At 40.9% G+C, this 27563-nt stretch overlaps 1 pseudogene; it reads left to right on the top strand.

Moving 5' to 3' along the window:
- The first annotated feature begins 1842 nt into the window (after nt 1-1842).
- Nucleotides 1843-3503, top strand: LOC147004067 (heterogeneous nuclear ribonucleoprotein Q pseudogene; annotated as a pseudogene).
- Nucleotides 3504-27563: the final 24060 nt, after the last annotated feature.

Here is a 27563-nt window from a genome sequence, read left to right as displayed (position 1 = left end):
CTAACGTAAATTTTCTAATTCAATCAAATCTCCACCGATCGCCATATGACAAATATCTACAAAGCTCTCTGAGGATGCCTACTCAGTTCCCTGGAGAAAGGGAAATGAAATGGCAAATGGAGGAACAGGGGAGTTAAGAAAGCATGAACGAATTTGAATTACAGGAGCTTTATAAAGGCTTTTGCAAAGACAAACCTCCCAGTATACAAACTCCAGATGCAGCCAAGGATCTACAGGGATACTTTAGAAAAATATTCTGGCAACCAGAAAATTGATTAAAACATCACCATAAACTCAATTCACAGGAACTCAAACTTCCTGACAATGGTAAGATATCCACAACAGAATTGTGAAGAGTAGCGACAGAAAATGCACCCCTGCTCCACAAGCCTGCCCTGCTCCTGCCCATTTACCAGCCCAACAGCTCCTCTGACCTGGAAGGCGACAGGACCAGCTGCTGAATATCCTAGGAGGCCAGCACAGCAACTGCAGCTTAAGGAAGTTTTCAGGTTCTGCAAATACTAGGCATGAGTCTCCCTCCAGGACTTCCGGACCACGAGGCAGCCAAGGTACAAGGAGAATGCTGAAAAGGCGGGACTTCCTGTCATTTCTGACTGGCTCCTCAGAGCCCCTCCTTCTGAACCCGCCCAATATTCAGCAGCTTCCTGCAATTCTTCTAAGCCCACCTACTTCAGGACCTTTTAATTAATTAGCTTCCCATTTCTTCACAGCATTTTTTATTGTTTTGGATTTTTGCTTGCTTGCTTACTGAATTCATTGATTGATTGGTTGGTTCTTTGTTTTTATTTTGTCTTTTTCTTAAACTTATTTAATCATGCATGAAGCCCACCCTCCCCAGCAGGAACCACTCCTCCAACTCTGTTGCAGGCTGCCTTTCACACAACTTCTCTGGACCTACTCTGCACAGCTTCCCCACAATGTTGCTGCCAGACTAGACCAGAGCTGGATGTACTAGGACACTGCACGTAAGTTCTGAGAGTTTTACAGAATCAGACTGAAGAGAGAACATGCTAGGAACAGGTAAAGACAGAATGAGCAGGAGAAAGAGAAGGAGCCAGAAGATGAGAAAGATTTCTACAGTTCATTTAAGGCCAAGTGGAACAATCCAGTGTCTGAGAGAAGAACTCAGCTTGGAGAGGAGTTTGAGCTGGAAAAACCGAGTTGAATCAGCTAGTTAAGCATTGAGAAGGAATAAGAAAGGGGGAGCTTGCCAGGCTTGGTGGCGCATGCCTTTAATCCCAGCACTTGGGAGGCAGAGGCAGATAGATTTCTGAGTTCGAGGCCAGCCTGGTCTACAGAGTGAGTTCCAGGACAGCCAGGGCTACACTGAGAAACCCTGTCTCGAAAAACCAAAAAAAAGGAGATAGAGCGACTGGGCAGGGACTGGGGACGGGGCCGAGAGAGAGCTAGCGAGGGAGGGCGTGAAGCCAGAGAGAGCCAGAGAGGAAGAAGGGCGGCCACTCTTGTGTGAGCGGCCGCAGACGGGAGTGGGGAAGCTGGGGGAGGAGGTGCAGGGAAGGAAGGACGAAGGCTGAGAGGACAGGGCGGCTAGCGGCCAGCGGAGGGGAGAAGGAGGAGCTGTGGGAGGGCAGGGGCTGAGCTCAGGGAGTGAGGGAGAGAAGCGGATGCGCCAGGGATGGGAGGGAAGGAGGGTCACGCGGGGGCGCGCGCGCACCGGGAGCGCGTTCGGAGGCGAGTGGAACTGGATCGGGTTTGCTGCCAGAGGCGTGAGCTTCGGCCGCCGTTTTACAACAGCTCCACTCGCGCCGGACACAGGGAGCAGTGAGCACACGTTCCCCGCCAGCGGACCCGGTTGGACAGGATTCCTCGGCCCCAGCCCCGCGGGGAGGGCTAGTTGCACATAGTGATTTAGATGAAAGAGCTATCGAAGCTTTAAAAGAGTTCAATGAAGAAGGCGCATTGGCAGTGCTTCAACAGTTTAAAGACAGTGATCTCTCTCATGTTCAGAACAAAAGTGCCTTTTTATGTGTTGTCATGAAGACTTACAGGCAGAGAGAAAAACAGGGGACCAAAGTAGCAGACTCTAGTAAAGGACCAGATGAGGCAAAGATTAAGGCACTTTTGGAAAGAACAGGCTACACACTTGATGTGACTACAGGTCAGAGGAAGTATGGAGGACCACCTCCAGATTCCGTTTATTCAGGTCAGCAGCCTTCTGTTGGCACTGAGATATTTGTGGGGAAGATCCCCAGAGATCTGTTTGAGGATGAGCTTCTTCCATTATTTGAGAAAGCTGGACCTATATGGGATCTTCGTTTAATGATGGATCCGCTCACTGGTCTCAACAGAGGTTATGCGTTTGTCACTTTTTGTACAAAAGAAGCAGCACAAAACTGTATAAAAACAGTTAAACTGTATAATAATCATGAAATTCGTTCCGGGAAGCACATTGGTGTCTGCATCTCAGTTGCCAACTTTTTGTGTGAGCTTTTTGTGGGCTCGATTCCTAAGAGTAAAACCAAGGAACAGATTCTTGAGGAATTTAGCAAAGTGACAGAGGGTCTCACATATGTCATTTTATACCACCAACCTGATGACAAGAAAAAAAAAACAGAGGCTTTTGCTTTCTTGAATATGAAGATCACAAAACAGCTGCCCAGGCAAGACGTAGGCTAATGAGTGGTAAAGTCAAAGTCTGGGGAAATGTTGGAACTGTTGAGTGGGCTGATCCTATTGAACATCCTGATCCTGAAGTGATGGCAAAGGTGAAAGTGCTGTTTGTACGTAACCTTGCCAACACGGTAACAGAAGAAGTTTTAGAAAAGTCGTTTAGTCAGTTTGGGAAACTGGAACGAGTAAAGAAGCTAAAAGATTGTGCTTTCATTCATTTTGATGAGAGAGATGGTGCTGTCAAGGCTATGGAAGAAATGAATGGTAAAGACTTGGAGGGAGAAAATATTGAAATTGTTTTTGCTAAGCCACCAGATCAGAAGAGGAAAGAAAGAAAAGCTCAGAGGCAAGCAGCAAAGAATCAAATGTACGATGATTACTACTATTATGGTCCACCTCATATGCCTCCCCCAACAAGAGGTCGAGGGCGTGGAGGTAGAGGTGGCTATGGATATCCTCCAGATTATTATGGATACGAAGTTTATTATGATTATTATGGTTATGGTTACCATAACTATCGTGGTGGATATGAAGATCCATACTATGGTTATGAAGATTTTCAAGTTGGAGCTAGAGGAAGGGGTGGTAGAGGAGCAAGGGGTGCTGCTCCATCCAGAGGTCGTGGGGCTGCTCCTCCCCGTGGTAGAGCCGGTTATTCACAGAGAGGAGGCCCTGGATCAGCAAGAGGCATTCGCGGTGCGAGAGGAGGTGCCCAACAATAAAGAGGCCCCAGGCAGGGAAAAGGGGTCGAGGCCGGTCCTGACCTGTTACAATGAAGACTGACTTGCTATGTGGGATTACACCAGAAGCTTGCAGAGGAGTAATGGTAAGGAAAAATCAAGAAACCTTAAATATCTCGGATGTATAGGAGCATATTCTATTGCAGAAGACCCGCCTATGAAGATCATGGAATCAAATACGGGACATTGAACTAATACTTGGACTTTGATATGAATTTCTTTAACAATTTTCTCTGCAGTGCAAGTTATTAAACTAAAGCTACTCTATTTTCCAAATGTGTTCCAAAAAATCCTTCATAACTTCTAGCATGGTATCTTAATAAAGAATAAAGTTGTTCTCTTTAAAAAAAATAAAAGAAAGAAAGAAAGAAAGAAAGAAAGAAAGAAAGAAAGAAAGAAAGAAAGAAAGAAAGAGAGAGAGGCTGGGCATGGTGGCGCATGCCTTTAATCCCAGCACTTGGGAGGCAGAGGCAGATGGATTACTGAGTTCAAGGCCAGCCTGGTCTACAAAGTGAGTTCCAGGACAGCCAGGGCTTATACAGAGAAACCCTGTCTCGAAACCCCCCCCCCAAAAAAAAAGAAAGAGAGAGAGAGAGAGAGAGAAAGGGGGAGCTTATTCAGCAGCAAATTTCAGAGGCTGAAAACACACTAGGCCTAGATAATACTGTATGGAGACTAGAAGCTTACATGACTGGGCCTAGGTTAATACATATAGGCAGGAATCCTCCCAAATTACAGTGACAGTAGGAGAATGAAACTTACTTATACAGCCCTGTGGTAAAAAGTAGACACTGCTCAGTATGAAAGCTCTCAAGGATAGAAGAGAAGAAACATACCTCAGAAATAAGGGAAGCAGACTCAAAACTAAAGCAACCAGTACAGAGAAGGTCAAAAATAATTATTCCACTCTAATGGGGATTAATGCAACACAGAACATCAATAAGAACACAGGTCAAGGACAGAAAAACATTTAGAGTGGACAGAATAGGTGATTCAGAAAGCAAGTAGACCTTCTGGAGAAAACCACCTCATATCAGACCATTCACTCTCAGCAGACATCTTACACACCCTGGTGGTAATTTCCATAGTGACAAAAACTGCGAGGGAAATTGGGGCAGGAAGCAGAGTTATCAATGTCTTACTCAGGTTTGCAACCTGCTTGCTACAATCTGAATCTGCCAGACAAGGCATGGAATTTTTTTTTTTTTTTTAAGATTTTTATTTATTTATTATATGTAAGTACACTGTAGCTGTCTTCAGACACTCCAGAAGAGGGCGCCAGATCTCGTTACGGATGGTTGTTAGCCACCATGTGGTTGCTGGGATTTGAACTCTGGACCTTTGGAAGAGCAGTCGGGTCCTCTTACCCACTCAGCCATCTCACCAGCCCCGGAAATTTTTATGATACTGGCAAGACTATCTGTGGGTAACAGGTTTTCTGTTTCAAGCTCCACAGGAAAAAAAATCCATAGATTACAGTGAAAATCTGCCTAAAAATCCGGTAAGGAAGGTCACAGGCCCTAGGAGGGAATCTACTGATGATATTTGCTTTGTGTATAAATTGCCCTTGTCACACCCATAGCCTGATGCTGCTTTCAATCTGGATAAAAGAAACTTTGATTCCAATGGGCAGCAGCAATTTCCCAGGATCAAAATTAATTAAATATTGACATCAAGTGACAGCTGACAGCACTGCCTTCCATGGTAAATCCATATCATCACATCTAATATTATTCTTTTCCAGAATCATTAAGGAAATAGAATTTGGCAAAATCAAATTCATGTCCTCTTTGTACTGGCAGGTGAGCCCCACTCCACCCCTTGTTCAATACCTCTAACATACCTGGATCCTTTGTGAGAGTCTCCTTGACCTTAACTATCCAGTGCTCTTAGTGTTGATTTACAGTTATGGAGATTTGACTGAGCATATGGAGACCTGAAAATGAGAAAATATAGTTTAGAATGAACATGGAACTGTTCATGGAACAAAAATGAAAGACGTCAATGCCCGAGAAAAGGATAAATATGAAGGAAAGAGAAGATATCATGAGAATACCTATTTTTCTCCGAGTATTCCAGTTTACCCTAAAGATGTGAGAGTCAGCCACAGTTAACACACATACAGCATCTTTTTCCAAGCAATACAGAAGAGGAAGAGGGAAGACTGGAAGAAAATTATTCTGACCCAGAATCCAGACAGTAATCCAGTAAGTAAGTGATCAAAATTATTCAAAAGATGTTGTCTAATTTTGTCTTAATCCATAGTAAAAGCCTGGTGGTGGCACGCCTTTAATCCCAGCACTTGGGAGGCAGAGGCAGGCAGATTTCTGAGTTCGAGGCCAGCCTGGTCTACAAAGTGAGTTCCAGGACAGCCAGGGCTACACAGAGAAATCCTGTCTCGAAAAAAACAAAAACCAAAAAAAAAAAAAAAAAGAAAAGAAAAGAAAAAAATCCATAGTAAATTTTCCACTTATTAAAATATCTACTCCTGAAATCATCACCGCACAGCACAATGGGCAGAACCTTGGAAAAATGAAAGGAATTCAGGAAGAATGGCTACCTGGGGTATCTGTTAACATATCAATTAAGTCATAGTTTGATAGGTGCTTTCTTGGCTGCTGGTTATCTCTAGTCCTGCCCCTCTATCCTCCAACACATCCTCAATTCCCCTTCCCACACCTGATGGCCTGGTTCAGTCTGGACCCAACCAGATATCTCTGAATGCTTTCTCCCTCACACTGAAACCTCAAAAATAACCTCACCACCAGCACAAGAACCAGGTATCTTCTTGAAGTGCTGCGGGTTGCATGTCTTAGGAAAATAATAAAGCCTCATAGGAAACTACAGTTGCCTATAAAATGCCTGTAGCATGTGACCAAAGTCTATCTCTTGGTCGCGATGTATTATTTGATAAAGCTGGCCCACATGGTGGAATTGGATTTTCTCTGGTGACACTCAGGGTTAACAGAACCTACTATATATCTTCAAGTCTGATAATCTGTCTAACACACATTCTCTATGAATGATTATTATTCACCTTACTGCATTTTCTTTTCAGGGTCTTCTTTCTTTTCTTTTCTTTTGTATTTATAACCACCTATTGAATTCAATTTTCATATCCTATGTTCTCCTCATTTCCTTAAGGAAATTTCTCATCACAAGTACCTTGCTGCAATCCTGTCTTCATGTTTTATTCAAACCTAAGGTATGACATTAATAACAAAGCATATGTAGACACATTTCTCAATGATGTATTTACATCAAACTATGCGTATACCTCTGTGTTCAGCTAACGGAGACTATAACTTTGCTTCGTTAATGTTAATATTTACAGCCATATGATGGTGCTTTATAAGGTATATTTTCTAATTCAATCAAATCTGTACTGGTCCCCATATGACAAATATCTACAAAGCTCTCTCGGGATGCCTACTAAGTTCCTTGGAGAAAGGGAAATTAAATGGCAAATGGAGGAACAGGGGAGTTAAGAAAGCATGAACGAATTTGAATCCGAGGAGCTTTATTAAGGCCTTTACAAAGACAACCCTCCCAGTATACAAAGTACAGAAAGGGCCAAGGATCTACAGGGTTGTTTTAGAAAAATATTCTGGCAACCATAAAATTAATTAAAACATCACCATAAACTCAATTCACAGTAACTCAAACTTCCTGATAATGGTAAGATATCCACAACAGAATTGTAAGGGGGGCAACAGAAAATGCACCCCTGATCCACAGGCCTGTCCCGCTCCTACCCATTTCCCAGCCCAACAGCACCTCTGATCTGGCAGGTGACAGGACCAGCTGCTGAATATCCTAGGAGGCCAGCACAGCAACTGCAGATTAAGGAAGTTTTCAGGTTCCGCACACACTAGGCACTAGTCTCCCTCCATGACTTCCTGACCACGAGGCAGCCAAGATACATTGAGAATGCTGGAATGGCGGAAATTCCAGTCACTTCCTCTGGGTTCCTCAGAGCCACTCCTTCTGGACCCGCCCAATACTCAGCAGCTTCCTGCTGTTCTTCTAAGCCCACCTCCTTCAGGACTTTTTAATTAATTAGCTTCCCAGTTCTTCAGAGCAATTTTTGTTGGTTTAGATTTTTGCCTCCTTGCTTGCTTATTTAATTCATTGACTGATTTTTTGATTGATTGATTCTTTGTTTTTATTTTGTCTTTTTCTAAAACTTATCTATTCATGCAGGAGGCCCACCCTCCCCAGCAGGAACCACTCCTCCAACTCTGTTGCAGGCTGCCTTTCACACAACTTCTCTGGACCTACTCTGCACAGCTTCCCCACAATGTTGCTGCCAGACTAGACCAGAGCTGGATGTACTAGGACACTGCACGTGAGTTCTGAGAGTTTTACAGAATCAGATTGAAGAGAGAACATGCTAGGAACAGATAAAGACAGAATGAGCAGGAGAAAGAGAAGGAGCCAGAAGATGAGAAAGATTTCTACAGTTAATTTAAGGCCAAGTGGAACAATCCAGTGTCTGAGAGAAGAACTCAGCTCGGATAGGAGTTTGAGCTGGAAAAACCGAGTTGAATCAGCTAGTTAAGCATTGAGAAGGAATAAGAAAGGGGGAGCTTGCCAGGCTTGGTGGCGCATGCCTTTAATCCCAGCACTTGGGAGGCAGAGGCAGATAGATTTCTGAGTTCGAGGCCAGCCTGGTCTACAGAGTGAGTTCCAGGACAGCCAGGGCTACACTGAGAAACCCTGTCTCGAAAAACCAAAAAAAAAAAAAAAAAAAGAAAGAAAGAGAGAGAGAGAAAGGGGGAGCTTATTCAGCAGCAAATTTCAGAGGCTGAAAACACACTAGGCCTAGATAATACTGTATGGAGACTAGAAGCTTACATGACTAGGCCTAGGTTAATAGATGTAGGCAGGAATCCTCCCAAATTACACTGACAATAGGAGAATGAAACTTACTTATACAGCCCTGTGGTAAAAAGTAGACACTGCTCAGTATGAAAGCTCTCAAGGATAGAAGAGAAGAAACATACCTCAGAAATAAGGGAAGCAGACTCAAAACTAAAGCAACCAGTACAGAGAAGGTCAAAAATAATTATTCCACTCTAATGGGGATTAATGCAACACAGAACATCAATAAGAACACAAGTCAAGGACAGGAAAACATTTAGAGTGGACAGAATAGGTGATTCAGAAAGCAAGTAGGAGCCGGGCGTGGTGGCGCACGCCTTTAATCCCAGCACTCGGGAGGCAGAGGCAGGCGGATTTCTGAGTTCGAGGCCAGCCTGGTCTACAAAGTGAGTGCCAGGACAGCCAGGGCTACACAGAGAAACCCTGTCTCGAAAAACCAAAAAAAAAAAAAGAAAGCAAGTAGACCTTCTGGAGAAAACCACCTCATATCAGACACTGTCAACAGACATCTTAGACACCCTGGTGGTACCAAAGAATCAATCAATCAAAAAATCAGTCGGGCTGGTGAGATGGCTGAGTGGGTAAGAGCACCCGACTGCTCTTCCAAAGGTCCAGAGTTCAAATCCCAGCAACCACATGGTGGCTAACAACCATCCGTAACGAGATCTGGCGCCCTCTTCTGGAGTGTCTGAAGACAGCTACAGTGTAATTACATATAATAAATAAATAAATCTTTTTTAAAAAAAAAATCAGTCAATGAATTAAATAAGCAAACAAGGAGGCAAAAATCCAAACCAACAAAAATTGCTCTGAAGAACTGGGAAGCTAATTAATTAAAAAGTCCTGAAGGAGGTGGGCTTAGAACAGCAGGAAACTGCTGACTATTGGGCTGGTCCAGAAGGAGTAGCTCTGAGGAACCCAGAGGAAGTGACTGGAATTTCCGCCATTCCAGCATTCTCAATGTATCTTGGCTGCCTCGTGGTCAGGAAGTCATGGAGGGAGACTAGTGCCTAGTGTGTGAGGAACCTGAAATTGCACTAAAAAGAAAAAAATGAGACTTTGACAATTAGTTGGAATGGAGCCACCTGAAATAGTGGTACCTTTTACTATTGCAGTGATTGCCTCCTTAGGGGTACAAGGTGAATCTTGGTAAGGAACATGCAGTAACTTCTTGGAGAGATTAACAACAGATACCATAAAAGCAAATGATTTCATTTCATAAAAAGAACTACTTGGATTCTCCCTCATAAAATAAAGGAAATTCCATTATCTGGAGCCCCTACAAGTTACGTTGAGGCTAATAAATCAGGAAAGGCAGGATATAAATCAGAAGATGTAGGTCACTGAATGTCCTTATAAATCCGCTCAAATATCTGAATTATGTGCAATAGTCATGGTGTTGTCAGATTCTCAAGAGTCTCTTAATATAGTAACTGATTCTCAATATGCAGAAAGGGTTGTTTTTCCAATATAGACTGTTGATCTTATTCAGGATGAATCTGAATTGACTTCACTATTTCTTCAGCTACCACAATTGATAAGAAATAGGAGTCATTCACTATATAAAACACACATAAGATTGCATACGGGGCTGGCGAGATGGCTCAACGGGTAAGAGCACTGAATGCTCTTCTTAAGGTCCAGAGTTCAAATCCCAGAAACCACATGGTGGCTCACAACCAACCGTAATGAGATCTGATGCCCTCTTCTGGTGTGTCTGAAGACAGCTACAGTGAACTTACATATAATAAATAAATAAATCTTTAAAAAAAAAAAAAAGATTGCATACAGGTTTGCCAGGCCCTCTGGCACAAGGTAATAATGAAATGACCAGCTATTGATAGAAAGAATAAAAGAGGCTTTAGAATTCCATAAAAAAATCATGTTAACAGCAAAGTCCTAAAGAAAGAGCCAAGGGAAATGTCCTACTTGCTCATTATACAATCAAATTCAATTACCTTCAGGAACTAACCGTAAGGGTACGAAAAGAAATGTCATTTGCCAAATGGATGTATTCCATTTTACAAAGTTTGGTAAACTGAAATGTGTGCATCATACTATAGACACTTATTAAGGATTTCAATGGGAAACTTCCTAAGCATCAGAAAAGGCTGATTCTGTAACTACCCATTTGTTAGATGTTATGGCCATTCTGGGAATACCCATACAAATCAAAACACACAATGGTCCAGCACATATCTCTAGTATGATGAAGCAGCTCTTTAAAATGTTATTATATATAAAATACATAACAAGAATATTGTATAACCCTACATGACAATCGATTGTGGAGATGTCTAAAAAAACTCTAAAGGGGATACTTAACAGGCAAAAGGGGGCAACAAAAATCCCCAAAATTGATTGTACAATGCTTTATTAACTTTAAAATTTTTAAATGCTAATGAAGAAACAGATGCTGAAAGATATTCGATTGTGGAAAGAACTACTAAGCTAAACCAGCCTGTTTATATTAAGGATATTATGAAATCAGAATGGAAAATAACAAATGTGTTATACTAGTGGAGGGGTTATGCTTATATTTCCACAGGAAAAGAAAAGCTATGGGTTCCTTACAAGTTGATAAAAATGAGACATGACAAAGGAAGACCTCCTGAATACCTCGGCTATGGAGAAAGAAAGGGAGACTAACACAATCAACAAGCTAGGTGCTATATACATGGTGATGTTTATGTCTCTGTATATAGAGACAGCTCTGGAACTGGCTTTGACTAAAATGTCTATACACACCCAATAACCCTTATTGGGTACAAAATTCTCATGACTTTTTACATACCATCCTTTGAGATGGCATGAATGGAAATGTATATTGTAGTTTTACTATGTGATCAAACTAATCTCTGAAGAAAGGCAGTTGTCTTCCTTTATTGATCTTAACTAATCAGTCTGTGCACCCTGCATGCTCCATATGAACGTCTTTCCAGAATTATATGTTGCTTGTAAGTTTTGTATAGTGCAGGATGAAAAAAGAGAAAGACAGCACTGATAAGATTCACACTCCAGGATGTTGAGATTAGGCGACCTTCCATTCTGTCTCCTTGTTTGATTCTACCTCAAGTACATGGAACCTGTTTCTTCTAAATAGTTGTTTCCAAAACTTTTCAAGAATATCTAGATCACCTATTCAGCCTTTCAGACTGCCATAGTCAAGATTTCATCTAAGCAATGAACTTTCTCAGCACATAATGCCTGGAAGGCAAATGACACTAGCTAGTCCTCCTTTGACCATACCAATTTTCCTGTTTTGTCCCTTCAGCCCACAGAAGGGATTTTTTCACCTCAATTCAGCTATAAGCAGACAAAAGAAAATCATCGTATCAGTATCTTATGTTGTGGTTGATGGTTCTGGTTATTTTATGAATCATAGATATGTTATCATTTTAAGGAATATTTTACAAATATTGTAGATTTAGACAGGGAGGGAGCTAGAGAGCTTAGACTCAGGGACTTCTACCTTTCCTTTCCCCTTCTCTATCTTTCCTTCTTTGTAAATAAAAGTGGTAGGGAAGATAAAGATGGGATATAGTAATATAGAAATTAGATTACTAGACAAATAAGAATAGGTTGTCAACTTTACTCTTAAAAAATTGCATGGCCATATCTTACAGTGATAGAAATCTTTATAATTGATGTAGTATTGAATTTATAATTTCTACAGAATTTATTTCAATACAGTTAAGTTTTCAATGGTATGAAATTCATAGATTAATGTAAAAATTGGGAGTAATATTATTGTTATTAGATAGGATTTGTACCCATGCAACACGTTTAAGAATACAAAGCTTAGACTGGGTCCTTCTATGTCTGCTATTACTAAACATTTTTAGATGATTGAGAATACAAGTTAAGGGTCAGGTAACAGAATCATAGTCCTGAGTTAATTATAAAGGGATTTTTTTTGAGATAGTTCAATCAGAAATGGTTGAGAGTAGTCAAGCTAAACAGTTCAGATATACTTTGCATAGATAAATAGTTTTCAAGTCATCAGAATCCCACAGAATACGACAATAAGGCAATTTCATTTTAAAATATCATTTGACTAGAGACATGTCTGCTCCTGACAACATCCCATTCTTTGTATAAACATGAAATGCACAACTGTGGAGTTGCTCCAGTTGTGGTGAGATAGCCACCAGAGAAGAATTGCCTCACTTCATCTACAGACAGAAGTCCCATCCGGGAAAAGGACATACTATGTTGAAGAGCAACTAATAAATCTGCCAAGACAGGATAAGCAGTCCTTCAAAATTCTGCTTTACAAAGTTCTGACAGATGATCCTGGCCAGAAGGCTGAAGACTGATGCTCCACCATTTTGAGGAATGAGGGACTGTCCAGGTTGTCAACTGTGTCCACAGTTTGGTTGGGTTTTGGAAGCTATGTTTTATGCTTCCTATATTTTCAGGTAATATTTAGGACATGCTTGGATTTCTTTCTTACAGGTGCTGAAGACTTGTTGTACACTCATAGCTAACTCAAGATGTTTAGCATTGACTGACATGATATATATTTGAGAGGATGGTTTTCAGATACAAGTTAAAACCAGGAAATAATTCAGGTATAGAATTGTAAGCCTTTTAAGTTAGGATAGATGGTAGAGCTTTATCTAAATGGAGAAGATGGATGGTCTGGGTGTTTAGGGTACTTTTACTTTTAAAATTTCATAATTAAAGAGTTGTGCTCAATTTATGTGTGAGAGAAAAGATCCTTTTAGTTGAACAAAAGGGATTGAACACAATGTGGATTGCCCTGGTGCTATTTTTACTTTAATGCTTATTCTGCTTCCTCAAGAGGGGCTGCCCCAATGAACAGTAGAATATACTCATGTAATTTCATGTTAACCTTCACTCCATTTGAATTGATTGCATAAAGGCCAGAGTTTGTGATTGGGCAATAGAAGGGGAATGTGGGGCTGGAGATTTTAGAGAGGGAAAGACAGAAAAAGAAGGGGCAGACAAGGAGATGAAGGAGGCAGGGGAAGTTAGAGGAAGAAAGGGTGGAAGAAAGATGGAGAAGAACACATGGACCTGAGAAGCCACAGATAGCAAGGGGTCTAAAAGCTGGAGAATACAATAGTGTAGTGGAATATCTGCCCAAGTCATGCAGGTTTTAAATATTGTAACTGAGTTCTGTGTTATTTGCTGGGCTATTGGTGTTGGAGTTTTACTGAAACAAGTCCTTAGTACCATCTCCGGAATGGTCAGTCCTAATGGGGAGATGCCAGGAGGAATGAAAATAAAACAGAATGTATGAGACAAATGACATTAAGAAATAAAAAAGAGGGCTCCATACTTGATGCCCCAGTGATGTAGCATGCTAGTAGTATGAGGTAGGAGTGGGTGGATCGGTGGGTGAGCACTCTCAGATGCAAAGGCTAGGGTTTATGTAGTGTAGAATTCATGGAATGGGGTCTAAGAAGAGGGGCCAATATTTGGAATGTAAATACATGAAATAGTTAATTAATAAAATGAATGAAAGCAAAAAAAAAAAAAAAACAGTAGCGAAAAAGAAACAAAGAACAACAGAAAGAATCAAGGAAACCACGAGCTGGTTCTTTGGAAAAAAAAAAAAAAATCAACAACTTACACAAACCCTTAGCCAAACTAACTAAAAGTCAGAGAGACAGTATCCAATTTAAGACAATTGGAAATTGAAAAACAGACATAACTATGGACAGTGAGGAAGTTCAAAAAATAATTATGTCTTTCTTGAAAAACCTATATTCCACAAAATTGGGAAGGAAATGGATGACTTTCTAGACATATAACAATTACCAAAGCTTAATCAAGAAAAGGTAAAATACCTGAATTAACTTATAACCCCTAATGCAATAGAAGAAGTCATAAATAGTCTCCGAACCAAAAGAGAAATGTCCTGGGCTAGATGATTTTAGTGCACAATTATAACCGACTGTCAAAGAAGAACTAATACCAATATTTCCAGGAATGCAGGGGTGGATCAATATATAAAAATCCACAGGGCTCGAGAGATAGCTCAGAGGGTTAAGAGAACTGACTGCTCTACCAGAGATCCTCAGTTCAATTCCCAGGAAACAATGGGTCATAACCATCTATAATGTGATCTGGCACCCTCTTGTGGTATGCAGGCATATATGCAGACAGAAAACTATACACAATAAATAAGTTAATCTTTTTAGAAAATATACCAACATAATTGTATTACTCATGGTTTTCTGTAGTCACAGAACTTATGGAATATCTCTATATATCAAGAGAGTTTATACTAATAACTTGCAGTCTACAGTCCAACAAGCCCTACAATGGAAATCAGTGAACAAGAAGTACAAGAATTTAGCGCAGTCCCATGATGCTATATGTCTTGCCTGGTCTTCTGAATAACCAGGATTCCTGAAGAAGTAAGTTCCAACAGATGTGCTGGCAAGTAAGTGCAAGCAGGTGAAGAAGAGTGAGACATCCTTCTTTCATCAGCTTCATGCAGGCCTCCAGCAGAAGGTATGCTCTACATTAATGGTGTATACAACCATGACTTGCTTTGTAATTTAATCTGTGCCAGGTTGGCCTTGATCTCAGAGTTCTCCTTGCCTTAATCTCCTGAAATTAAAGACATATAAAATGTTATCTAAGCCTAACCATCTCATGGCCTCTATGGCCTCAAAGTCCAAATAAAAGTGTTTTCATCCCATTTCACGATGGAAGGCAGAAGCCTGTTTTTTAAAGCCACAGATCTTGATCACAGGTATTCCCTCTATTTATCGATGGTAGTGCATTCCAGGTTGAGTCAAGTTGACAACCAGGATAAGCAATCACAATAATGCATCATAGGAAAAAAAAAAGTGAAAGAAAAACACCACATAAATATCTCACCAGACGCCAAAAATGTGTCTGGAAAATTCAACACCCCTTTATGATAAGTTTGGAGAGACAGAACGCAACAGGTATACCTAGACAAAATATAGGCAATGTTTAGCAATCTAATACCCAAAATCAAACTAAATAGAGAGAAATTTCAAGCATTTCTATTAAAATCAGGGACAAGAAAAGGCTGTCCACTCTCCCCTCATCTCTTCAGTAGAGTACTAGAAATATTAGCTCAAGCAATAAAGCAGCTTAAGAGATCAAGGGGATACAATTTGGAAAAGAAGAAATTCAGATGATATGATAGCGTATATAAGTGAGCCAAAAAATTCTACCAGAAAATTACAGTTGATAAACATTTTAGCGAAGTGTCTGCATACACAATTAACTTAAAGAAAGCCTTAGCCCTCCTATTCACAATTGATGAAAAGGGTTGAAAAAGAAGTTATGGAAACAGAACCCTCCACTTTAGCCACAAACAAAAGAAAATATCTTCAGTTACCTCTAAACAAGCAAGTGAAAACCTGTATGAGAAGAACTTAAAGTATCTTAAGAAAGAAACAGGAGCCGGGCGTGGTGGCGCACACCTTTAATCCCAGCACTCGGGAGGCAGAGGCAGAGGCAGGCGGATTTCTGAGTTCAAGGCCAGCCTGGTCTACAAAGTGAGTGCCAGGACAGCCAGGGCTACAACAGAGAAACCCTGTCTCGAAAAACCAAAAAAAAAAAAAAAAAAAAAAAAAGAAACAGGAAGATATCAGAACGTGGAAAGATCTCCTTGTTCATGTATCAATAGGATTAACATAATGAATATGTCCATCTTACCAAAAAGCAATCTAGACATTCAGTACAATTCTCATCAAAATTTTAGCACAAATCTTCACATATCTTGAAAGAAATATTCTCAAAGTTGTATGGCACAACAAAGAAAACAAAAACAAAAACAAAACAAAACAAAAAAACCCCACAGGATAGATAAAATATTCTTGAAGAACAAAAAAGAAATTCTGGAGCTTTCAATTTCTGTAACTTAAAGCTGTATGGCAGAAAAATAGTAATAAAATTTGTATGGTACTGGTATAGAAATAAGTAGGTGGATTAGTGGAATTCAATAGGAGACCCAAAAATAGATCCACACACCTACGGACACTTAAATTTTGGCAAAGAAGCTAAAACTATACAACGGAAAAGGGAGAACATCTTCTATGAATGATGCTGGTCTACCTGGATGTCAGCAAGTAGAAAAAAGCATATAGATCCGTATTTATCACTCTGCATAATACTCAAGTCCAAGTGAAGCAAAGACCTCATTATAAATCCAGAAATACTTAATCTAATGGAACAAAAAGGGGAGAATAGCTTTGAACTTGTTGGATCAGGAAACAACTTCCTAAACTGAATGGTTGAGAAGCACCTGAAAAAATGTTCAACATCCTTAATCCTCAGGCAAATGCAAATCAAAACAACCCTGAGACTCCACCTCACACCAGTCAGAATGGCTAAGATCAAAAATTCAGGTGAAAGCAGATGCTGGCAAGAATGTAGAGAAAGAGGAACACTCCTCCATTGACGGTGAAATTGCAAGTTTGTACAACCACTCTGGAAATTAGTCTGGTGGTTCCTCAGAAAATTGTACACAGTACTACCAGAAGATCCAGCAATACCTCTCCTGGGCATATACCCACAAGATAGTCCAACTGGTAAAGAGGACCCATGTTCCACTATGTTCATAGCAGCCTATGACATGTTCCACTATGTTTAATAGCCATAAGCTGAAAGGACCCAGATGTCCCTCAACAGAGGAATGGATACAGAAAATGTGGTACATTTACAAGATGGAGTGCTACTCACCTATTAAAAACAATGAATTTATGAAATTCTTAGGTAAATGGATGTATCAGAAAGATATCATCCTGGGTGAGGTAACCCCATCACAAAAGAACTCACTTGAGGTGCTGGTGAGATGGCTTAGTGGGTAAGAGCACTGACTGCTCTTCGGAAGGTCCTGAGTTCAAATCCCAGCAACCACATGGTGGCTCACAACCATTTGTAATGAGATCTGACGCCCTCTTCTGGTATGTCTGAAGACAACAACAGTGTACTTAATTATAATAATTAAATCTCTTTTTTAAAAAGTTATTGCCGGACGTGGTGGCGCACACCTTTAATCCCAGCACTCGGGAGGCAGAGGCAGGTGGATTTCTGAGTTCGAGGCCAGCCTGGTCTACAAAGTGAGTGCCAGGACAGCCAGGGCTACACAGAGAAACCCTGTCTCAACCCCCCACCCCCCAAAAAAAAGTTATTAAACTATCTCAAGATGATTTTTTTTTTTTTTTTTTTTTTTTTGGTTTTTCGAGACAGGGTTTCTCTGTATAGCCCTGGCTGTCCTGGAGCTCACTTTGTAGACCAGGCTGGCCTCGAACTCAGAAATCCGCCTGCCGCTGCCTCCCGAGTGCTGGGATTAAAGGCGTGCGCCACCACGCCCGGCTCAAGATGATTTAAAAAAAAAACAACAACTCACTTGATATGCACTCACTGATAAGTCAATATTAGCCCAGAAACTTAGAATACCCAAGATACAATTTGCAAAACACAAGAAAATCAAGAAAAAGAAAGACTAACACGTGGATACTTCATTCCTTCTTAGAATAAGAAAGAAAATACCCGTGGAAGGAGTTAAAGAGAAAGAGTTTGGAGCTGAGACAAAAGGATGGACCATTCAGAGATTGCCCCATCTGGGGATCCATCCCATAATCAGCCACCAAACAAAGACACTATTGCATATGCCAGCAAGATTTTGCTGAAAGAACCCTGATATAGCTGTCTCTTGTGAGGCTATGGCAGTGCCTGGCAAATACAGAAGTGCTTGCTCACAGTCATCTATTGGATGGAACACAGGGCCCCCCATGGAGGAGGTAGAGAAAGTACCCAAGGAGCTGAAGGGGTCTGCAACCCTATAGGTGGAACAACAACATGAACTAACCAGTAACCCCAGAGCTTGTGCCTCTAGCTGCATATGTAGCAGAAGATGGCCTAGTCGGCCATCATTGGGAATCGAGGCACCTTGATTGGTCTTGCAAACTTTATATGCCCCAGTACAGGGAAATACCAGGGCCAAGAACACCAGGGAATGGGTGAGTAGGGGAGAAGGGGGGCGGGAGGGTATAAGGGACTTTCGGGATTGCATTTGAAATGTAAATGAAGAAAATATCTAATAAAAATTGAAAAAGAAAAGAATGCAGACAGTTGATCTTCTCCAACAAGAGGTCTCTGAAAAAGACCCTGAGTGCAGGGTCTAAGCATTCCCACATCTGCAAGAAGTCCACATTGCAGAACTCAACAAAACATGAATGTGCATAGGCAGAGTGCTTTTCATGAACTAAGGAGCAATTTTTCTCATGTAAGTGAGCAATCAAAATTATTTTAAAATGCTATCTAATTCTGTCTTAACCTACAGGAAGTTGTCTACATGTAAAAATATTTTAGCCTGATATCATTCTCTCAAAGCATGCTGGGCTGAACTTTGGAAGTATTCAAAGAAATTCAGGAAGAAAAGCTATCTGGGGTGCCTGTTCACATATCAATGCAGACATTGTTGCCGAGGTGCTTTCTTGGCTCCTGATTCTCCTTTGGCCAGCCCCTCTATCCTCCTTTCTTATTGTCAATACCCCTCACTCACATACCATGGCCTGGTTCAGTCTGGATCCAACCAGAGAACTTAGACTGCTTTCTCCCTCAGACTGAAATGCCAAAAATTAACCTCTAAGCACCACCAGCCTAAGAAACAGGAAAGTTCTTGGAATGCTGCATATTGCAAGTCTTAGGAAAATAATAAAGCCTTGAAAAAGTAAAACGGAAAAACAAAATTCTAGGCCTTTAGGCCCAGGCTTGGGAATGTGACCTTTGTGACTCAATGCTCCAAGGTATGCTAATCATAAAACAGATAGCGACATTCCTCCACCCACCCACTTCCTGGGTTCAAAGAGTGTTCATTCGAAGAATGTGCTATTGTTAGGGGCTCTTAGAAACTGTCTTAAAAGTTAACCTGAACAATTACCAGGTATTCCTTGTGACACTTGTGACTTTGCACTTCCTTTTGACTCTTAACTAGTATCTTTGGTATCTTCCAACAACGCCCTCCCCACTTCCTTGAGTTGTGGTTTCTTCCTTTAAATACCCCCTTATCCAGCTACTCGGGGTGCCACAGTCCTCTACCCCTGCGTGGCGTATGACTGTGAACCCGAGAGAGCTCTTGAATAAAAATCCTCTTGCAGTTTGCAGCAAGACCATTTCTTGTGGGTGATTTTGGGGTGTCGCCTCTCCTGAGTCAGAATGTGGGGGAGTCCTCACGTTGTGGGCCTTTCAGCCTCATAGGAAATTACAACGCCCTATACAACCCCCTGTAGCCTGTGATGAAAGTCCATATCTTAGTCACAATATAAATATTAATGAAGTTTGTCACATGGTGGAATTGGTTTTGCTCTGGTGATACTCTGGGTTAACAGAACATACAATATATGTTCTTCTCAGTCATAATTTGCAGCAATCTTGTTTTCATTTTCATTCAAACCTAAGATGTAACATTAATATCTAAATCTGTGAAGACATATTCTGAATGGTGTATTTACATCAAGGCCTGCGTATACCTCAGTGTAAAATTAATGGAGAGTGTAACTTTATTCAGTAAATGTTAATATTTACAGTCATATGATGGTACTTTATAACCTACATGTTCTAATTCAATCAAATCTGCAATGGTCCCTCATATGACTAATATCTAAAAAGCTCTCTTGGGATGCCTATTCAGTCCCCTGGAGAAAAGGAAATGAAATAGCAAAAGGAGAAACAGGGGAGTTAAGAAAGATGGGAGAATTTGAGTTCAAGGAGCTTTATTAAGGCTTTAGCAAAGAGAACTCCTGTGTACAAAATACAGATACTGCCAAGGATCTAAGAGGTTATTTTAGAAAAATATTCTGGAAATTATAAAATTAATTAAAACATCACCCAAAACCCCAGGTTCATAGTATCTCAAACTTCCCAAAAATGGTAAGATATCCTCAACAGAATTGTGAGAGTAGTAGCAGAAAATGCACCCCTGACCACACCCCTGTTCTGCTTCTGCCCATTTCCCAGCCCAACAGCTGCTCTGACCTTGAAGTTGAAAGGACCAGCTGCTGAATGTTCTGTGAGTAAGGCACAGCAACTGCAGCTTAAGGAGGTACCACAAATACTCCAGACTACTCTTCCACTACCACTTCCTGACCATGATGCAGCTGAGATACATTGTCTTTTATATATGAAGGACAAACCCCCTTTAAAAAAACTGTATAAGGGGCTGGTGAGATGGCTCAGTGGGTAAGAGCACCCAACTGCTCTTCCGAAGGTCCAGAGTTCAAATCCCAGCAACCACATGGTGGCTCACAACCATCCGTAACGAGATCTGGTGCCCTCTTCTGGAGTGTCTGAAGACAGCTACAGTGTACTTACATATAATAAATAAATAAACCTTTAAAAAAAAAACAAAAAAATTTATAACAGGTATTTTACAACTTTAGCCCCACCTTTCAGAATTACAAGCCTTGCTTCAATTTAGAAATTGCCTTTCCTCTAATGGACATGTTCAAGTTCATTCTATGCTTCTTGGTCACATACATGAAGGTAAGGATTAGTTTAATTTTTTAACAACAGCTTGTTGCTTTTCCTATGAAGGTAACTTAGCAAGATCTTACATTACAAATCACCATTGCACTCAGAAAACTGCTCCTGCATTCCTGCAAATCTGTTAACTCAGCTTGGGTAGTTAACCCCTGATGAACCTATATCCCTGTGATTTAAAACAGACAAATGTTACACATGTCCTGTCTTTGGAAAGTTTGCTTTTATTCCTGTATGGATGTACACTGAATTCTCATTGTTATTTATGTCTTTGCCTAACCTGGGGAAACTTTCAAAGATATGATACAGTATTTGTTTTATTAGTTTATAATGCCAAGGGCTCAAATCAGAAAATACCATTGTTTAAACTTAAAAGGTGTATTAAAATTGGTGTTCGACTCTTAGTTTCTCATATTCCACTGACATCCCCTATAATTCACAGGAACAGACTATTGTAGAATGAGCTCATCAAACCTTAACAGATATAGACATCAAATTACAAAATAAAATTATAATTATTGATCTCCTTATAATACTTTATATAACAATAAATGAGTACATTTTTTAAATTATTCAAGCCCCTAATATAATAAAGACCTACTAACTGGATAATAAAAATGACTGGATATTTTTCTGGGAGAAGCTCTGTTCATATACTTACAGGACTCTGCAAAGAATTTGTGTGTACATGAGGAAAAACCAGTCCCCAAGGAGATTATTAAATAGAAATATAGGCTGGGCAATGGTGACACACGCCTTTAATCCCAGCACTTGGGAGGCAGAGGTAGGCGGATTTCTGAGTTCAAGGCATGCCTGTTCTACAGAGTGAATTCCACGACAGCCAGGGCTATACAGAGACACCTTGTCTTGAAAAATCAAAAACCAAAAAAAGGAAAATAGAAATAAAAATATGAGGAGGAAAAACGTCTCACATGCTTGCCCAATTTTATATCCATCCATCTAGGATGCACTCGCCTTGCAGAGCCATGGCTGAGATACTGTGTGTTAGGGCTCCATCCAGTCAGATGAGCTCATTTTTCCCTCCCACCCTCAGTGTGGCAAAGGGGTACAGCCTCCAGACTGAGTGTCTACTGGCTTCATCTCTCTCCTGATTTGAGTCTGGCCCAAGTAGAACTCACAGGGAGTCCAACCTGTGCAACAAAGCAGGTTCTGAGTGTCCTCTCTAACCTCTGGGCTAATTGTCCCCCTTTTTTTGTGTCTACACAGCTTCCTTCCTCTGTGGTGGCTAGCAGGTAGCCATAGGCTCCTGGTCCAATTGCTCATGCAATGGCTGACACCACAGATCGCCTGCAAAGGCGTCTGCTCTGTGATTGATGGGGTTGCTCTGATTCTCGGTCTCAGAGAGCACCTCTGAATAATAAGTTGGCAACATCATTCTCTTTCTGCTTCCTTATTTCTGACTCATTGGCTCCTTGTCAGTCATCCATCTCTTTTGAGTTGAAAGGAGAACAGAGAAACATGAGGAAGAGGAAGAGGAGGTGGAGGAGGAGGAGAAGGCTGTAATCCAGGAGCAGGGACCCTGAGTACCACCTTCTCATTTTCCAGAGAGGGAGTTAGAGTAGCTGTCACCAGCATTTCCAGTCTGGGGACACTAAGGTGGAGAGCATCTCTACAAGCAGGTCAGATTTGCAAATGGAACCAGACCTCTTGCTCTGGAACCATAGTGACTGTAAGAGGTCACCGAGGTGTGGGAGGTGAAGGTGTGCGTGGTAGAAACATGGGATATACAGGAGTGGAAGTTGTGGGAGGTTTTGATGTTGGAGGTGTAGGTATGGGAGCTGTGGGAAGTAGAGGTGTGTTCTTTCTGGGGTAGCTGAAATTGCATCTTAAAGGGCAGCTACCTACTCTGTCATGTAATACTGTCTTGTCTGGATAAAGAAACTTTGATGGGGGCTGGTGAGATGGCTCAGTGGGTAAGAGCACGCGACTGCTCTTCCGAAGGTCCAGAGTTCAAATCCCAGCAACCACATGGTGGCTCACAACCATCCACAACGAGATCTGACTTCCTCTTCTGGAGTGTCTGAAGACAGCTACAGTGTACTTATATATAATAAATAAATAAATCTTTAAAAAAAAAAAAAAAGAAACTTTGATTACAATGGGCAACAGCAATTTCCTAGCATCAAAATTAATTAAATATTGACATCAAGTGACGACTGACAGCACTGCCAACCATGGGAAATCCATATCATCACATCTAATATTATTCTTTTCCAGAATCAATAAGGAAATAGAATCTGGAAAAATCAAATTCATATCCTCTTTCTACTAACAGGTGATCCCCACTCTACCCCTTGTTCAATACCTCTAACATACCTGGATCCTTTGTGAGAGTCTCCTTGACCTTAACCATCCAGTGCTCTTAGTGTTGATTTACAGTTATGCACATTTGGCTGAGCATATGAATACCTGAAAATGGGAAAATATTATTCAGAATGAACCTGCAACGTTTCTTGGAACACAAATGAGAGATATCAATACCTGATAAAAGGATAAACATGAGGGAAAGAGGAGAAATTATGAAAATGTCTCTTTTTCTCTGAGTATTTCAGTTTACCCTAGAGATGTGCAAGTCAGTCACACAGTTAACACACATGCAGAGTCCTTTTCCAAGTAACAAAGAAGAAAAGCAGGGAAGAATGGAAGAAAATTATTCTGATCCACACAATCCAGACAGTTGGACTTCACCAACAAGAGGTCTGTGAAAAAAAGCCCTGAGTGCAGGGTCTAAGCATTCCCACACCTGCAAGTCCACAGTGCAGAACTCATCAGACCATGAGTGTGCGTGGGCTTTTCATGAATCAAGGAGTCATTTTTCTTATGTAAGTGAGCAATCATAATTACTCAAAAGGTGCTGTCTAATTTTGTTTTACACCGTAGTAAGTTTTCTACTTATTAAAATACCTGAAATCATTCTCTCACAGCATGCTGGTCTGAACCTTGGAAGGATTCAAAGAAATTCAGGAGGAATGGCTGACTGGGGTGCCTGTTAACATATCAATGAAGTCAGAGTTGGGTAGGTGTTTTCTTGGCTCCTGGTTATCTCTTGGCCTGCCCCTCTATCCTCCATCTCACCCTCAATTCCCCTCCCCCACCTGATGGCCTTGTTCAGTTTGGAACCAGCCAGATATCTCTGAATGCTTTCTCCCTTAGACTGAAATGCCAAAAATTAACCCAACCACCAGCACAAGAACCAGGTATCTTCTTGCATTACTGCAGGTTGCATGTCTTAGGAAAATAATAAAGCCTCATAGGAAACTACAGTGGCCTATAAAATGCCTGTAGCATGTGACCAAATCCATCTCTTGGTCAGGATGTATTATTTTATAAAACTTGCCCACATGGTACAAATTAGTTTTTCTCTGCGGACACTCAGGGTTGACAGAACCTACTATGTATCTTCTCCTCAGCTGTACCTTGCTGCAATCCTGTCTTCATGTTTTATTCAAACCTAAGGTGTAACATTAATAACTAAGCCTATGAAGACACATTTCTCAATGCTGTATTTACATCAAAGACTACATATACCTCAGTGTTAAACTAATGGAGACTATAACTTTGCTAGGTTAATATTAATATTTACAGCCACATGATGGTTAAAAAGTGAAACATAAAAACAAAAACTAGGCCTTTAGGCCCAGGCTTAAGAATAAGGCCTTTGTGACTCAATGCCCCCAAGGTATGCTAATCATTAAACAGATAGTGACATTCCTCCACCCACCTGCTTCCTGGGTGTTCATACAAAGAAAGTCACAGTGACCCACCCTGACCACTCCTGGAACCCACTATGCAAACGTGCTATTGTTACTGATGCTCATAGACAGCAGTCTTGACTTTCCATTTAACTGGTATTTTTGGTATTTTCCAACAATACCCTCCCCACACCCTTGACTTATGGTTCCTTCCTTTAAATACCCCCTTACCCAGCTACTCTACACACCACAGTCCTCTAGCCCTGCATGGTGTATGACTGTGGGCCTGAGAGCTCTCTTGAAATAAAAGTCCTCTTGCAATTTGCATCAAAACCGTTTCTCATTTGGGGTGTCGCCTCTCCTGAGTGAGAACGTGGAAGAGTCCTCCCGTTTGGGATCTTTCAAAGGTACTTTATAATGAATATTTTCTAATTCAATCAAATCTGCACTGGTCCCCATATGACCAATATCTACAATGGTCTCTCAGGATACCTATCCAGTTCCCTGGAGAAAGGGAAATGAAATGGCAAATGGAGGAACAGGGGAGTTTAGAAATCATGAATGAGCCGGGCGTGGTGGCGCACGCCTTTAATCCCAGCACTCGGGAGGCAGAGGCAGGCGGATTTCTGAGTTCGAGGCCAGCCTGGTCTACAAAGTGAGTGCCAGGACAGCCAGGGCTACACAGAGAAACCCTGTCTCGAAAAACCAAAAAAAAAAAAAAAAAAAAAAAAAAAAAAAAAATCATGAATGAATTTGAATTCGAAGAGCTTTATTAAGGCTTTTGCAAAGACAGCCATCCCAGTACACAAACTCCAGAGACGGCCAAGGATCTACGGGGTTATTTAAAAAAAAAAAAAAAGAAAAAGAAAAAGAAAAAAAAAAGAGAAAAAAAGATTCTGACAACCATAAAATTAATTTAAACATCACCATGAAACCAAGTCATAGAATCTCAAAATTCCTGATAACGGTAAGATACCACAACAAAATTTTGAGAGTGGAGTCTGAAAATGCACCCCTGCTCCACAAGCCTGCCCTACTCCTGCTCATTTCCCAGTAGGACAGCTCCTCTGACCTGGAAGGTGACAGGACCAGCAGATGAATGTCCTAGGAGGCCAGCACAGCAACTGCGCTTAAGGAAGTTTTCAGGTTCCTCAAACACTGAATTGTGAGAATGTCGACAGAAAATGCACCCCTGCTCCACACGCCTGCCCATTAACCAGTACAACAGCTCCTCTGACCTGGAAGGTGACAGGACCAGCTGCTCAATGTTCTAGGAGGCCAACGTAACCACTGCTGCATAAGAAAGTTTTCAGGTTCCGCAAATACTAGGCACTAGTTTCCTCCATGACTTCCTGACCACGAGGCAGCCTAGATCCAAGGAGAATGATGAAACCGCGGAATTTCCCTTCACTTCTGTCTAGCCCCGCCTTCTGGACCCGCCCAATATTCAGCAGCTTCCTGCAGTTCTTCTAAGCCCGCCTACTTCGGCACCTTTTAATTAGTTAGCTTCCCAATTCTTCACAGCAATGTGAAGGTTTGGATTTTTGCTTGCTTGCTTGCCTCCTTGCTTGCTTGCTTGCTTGCTTGCTTGCTTGCTTGCTTGCTTGCTTGTTCCTCTGCTTTTAATTTGTCTTTTTCTGAAACTCATCTAATCATGCAGGAATCACACATTTCCCATCAGAAACCACTCCTCCAACTCTGTTGCAAGCTGCCTTCCACAAAACTTCCCAGGACCTACTCTGCACAGCTTCCCCACTAGGTTGCTGCCAGACTAGACCAGAACTGGATGTAGTAAGACACTGCACCTGGGTTATTAACCCTTCAGATACAATGGATCCTGTCTAACTTCTCATATTGTGAGTCCAGTCCTCTGGGCTAAAAATGCACACAATTAAGCAATCCCTCTGAATTCTGATGCTTAGAACAGATACCCAAAACAAACAGAAACTTAGATAAAATGTCCTTGGCTCAAACCGCAAACCATATAGGTATCCTATAAGGAGCACAATTTATGTGATATCCAAGACAAAGAATTGAAAACCCACAGTCATGATCAAGGACATTAAAGTTTGTAAACCATGTAAATCCACTCAGACAGGAACAAAATAAATCATGGGCAAGAAAATAATACCAGATGCCTAAGGAAATAAGGACAATATAAAATATTAAAATTGAGTTCAATAGGTGCTTAGAAATGCAAAAAAAAAAAAAAAATCCTGAAGAGAAAAATGCAGTAAGGCAAATAAAAATGATACATAGAGAACCTGTGGGAGACAGATTATCAGACATAAAGAAAAAGTAGAGGAGGTGGATGCCTCAATCAAAGAAAATGATGAATTAAAATGATGTTAGGTCAAGACACAATATTATTTACTGCTTGAAGGGTGAGGCAATAAAGAGAAACTCCTTTGGAAAACTGTCTTGATCTTTGTCAAAAAAAAAAGGAAGGAAAGGAAGTAAGAAGGAGAGAAAGAAAGAAAGAAAGAAAGAAAGAAAGAAAGAAAGAAAGAAAGAAAGAAAGGAAGAAAGAAAGAAAGAAAGAAAGGATGAAAGAAAGAAAACTAGAATAAAATTACAATACATACTGCACTGTTTGTTGATAAATGGTTTCCTGATTGTTCACTGTAACACTCTATGTACACCCATGCATGTCAGCATAAGCTGGGGAAAGGAGACTCAAGATCTACCCAAGTCTCATTAGACTATTGCTAGGAAGTCAACTCTTTTCATGATTGTAATGAGTTCCAGGATTCTCATGTGACCTCATAGGTTCAAAACCTGTTGTGATGATTATGAGAGGTTAAAATGGAATCTAGCTCAGCATGGAGGTGAGAGCTCAGAAGCACAAGCCCAGACCTGGGGGTCTCTCTTTAAAGAACAGGGTTCAGTGCCTATTGGACATCTTTCAGATGGCAGGGCTACTTGTTTCCCATTGTAGTAAGTTTTAGTTTTCCCCATATTGTACTTATGCAAAAAAAAAAACCAAACAAACAAACAAAAAAAAACAAAAACTACGTCACAAGTTAATTGAATCTTCATATGTGAATAGATTAAACATACTGGTGATTAA

Source organism: Mus caroli, unplaced genomic scaffold (genome assembly GCF_978045245.1).
Source record: "Mus caroli unplaced genomic scaffold, Mus_caroli_1 scaffold_6, whole genome shotgun sequence".
NCBI classification, from domain to species: Eukaryota; Metazoa; Chordata; class Mammalia; order Rodentia; family Muridae; genus Mus; species Mus caroli.
Note: the sequence above shows the minus strand (reverse complement) of the source record. Positions and strands in the feature narration are given on the sequence as shown.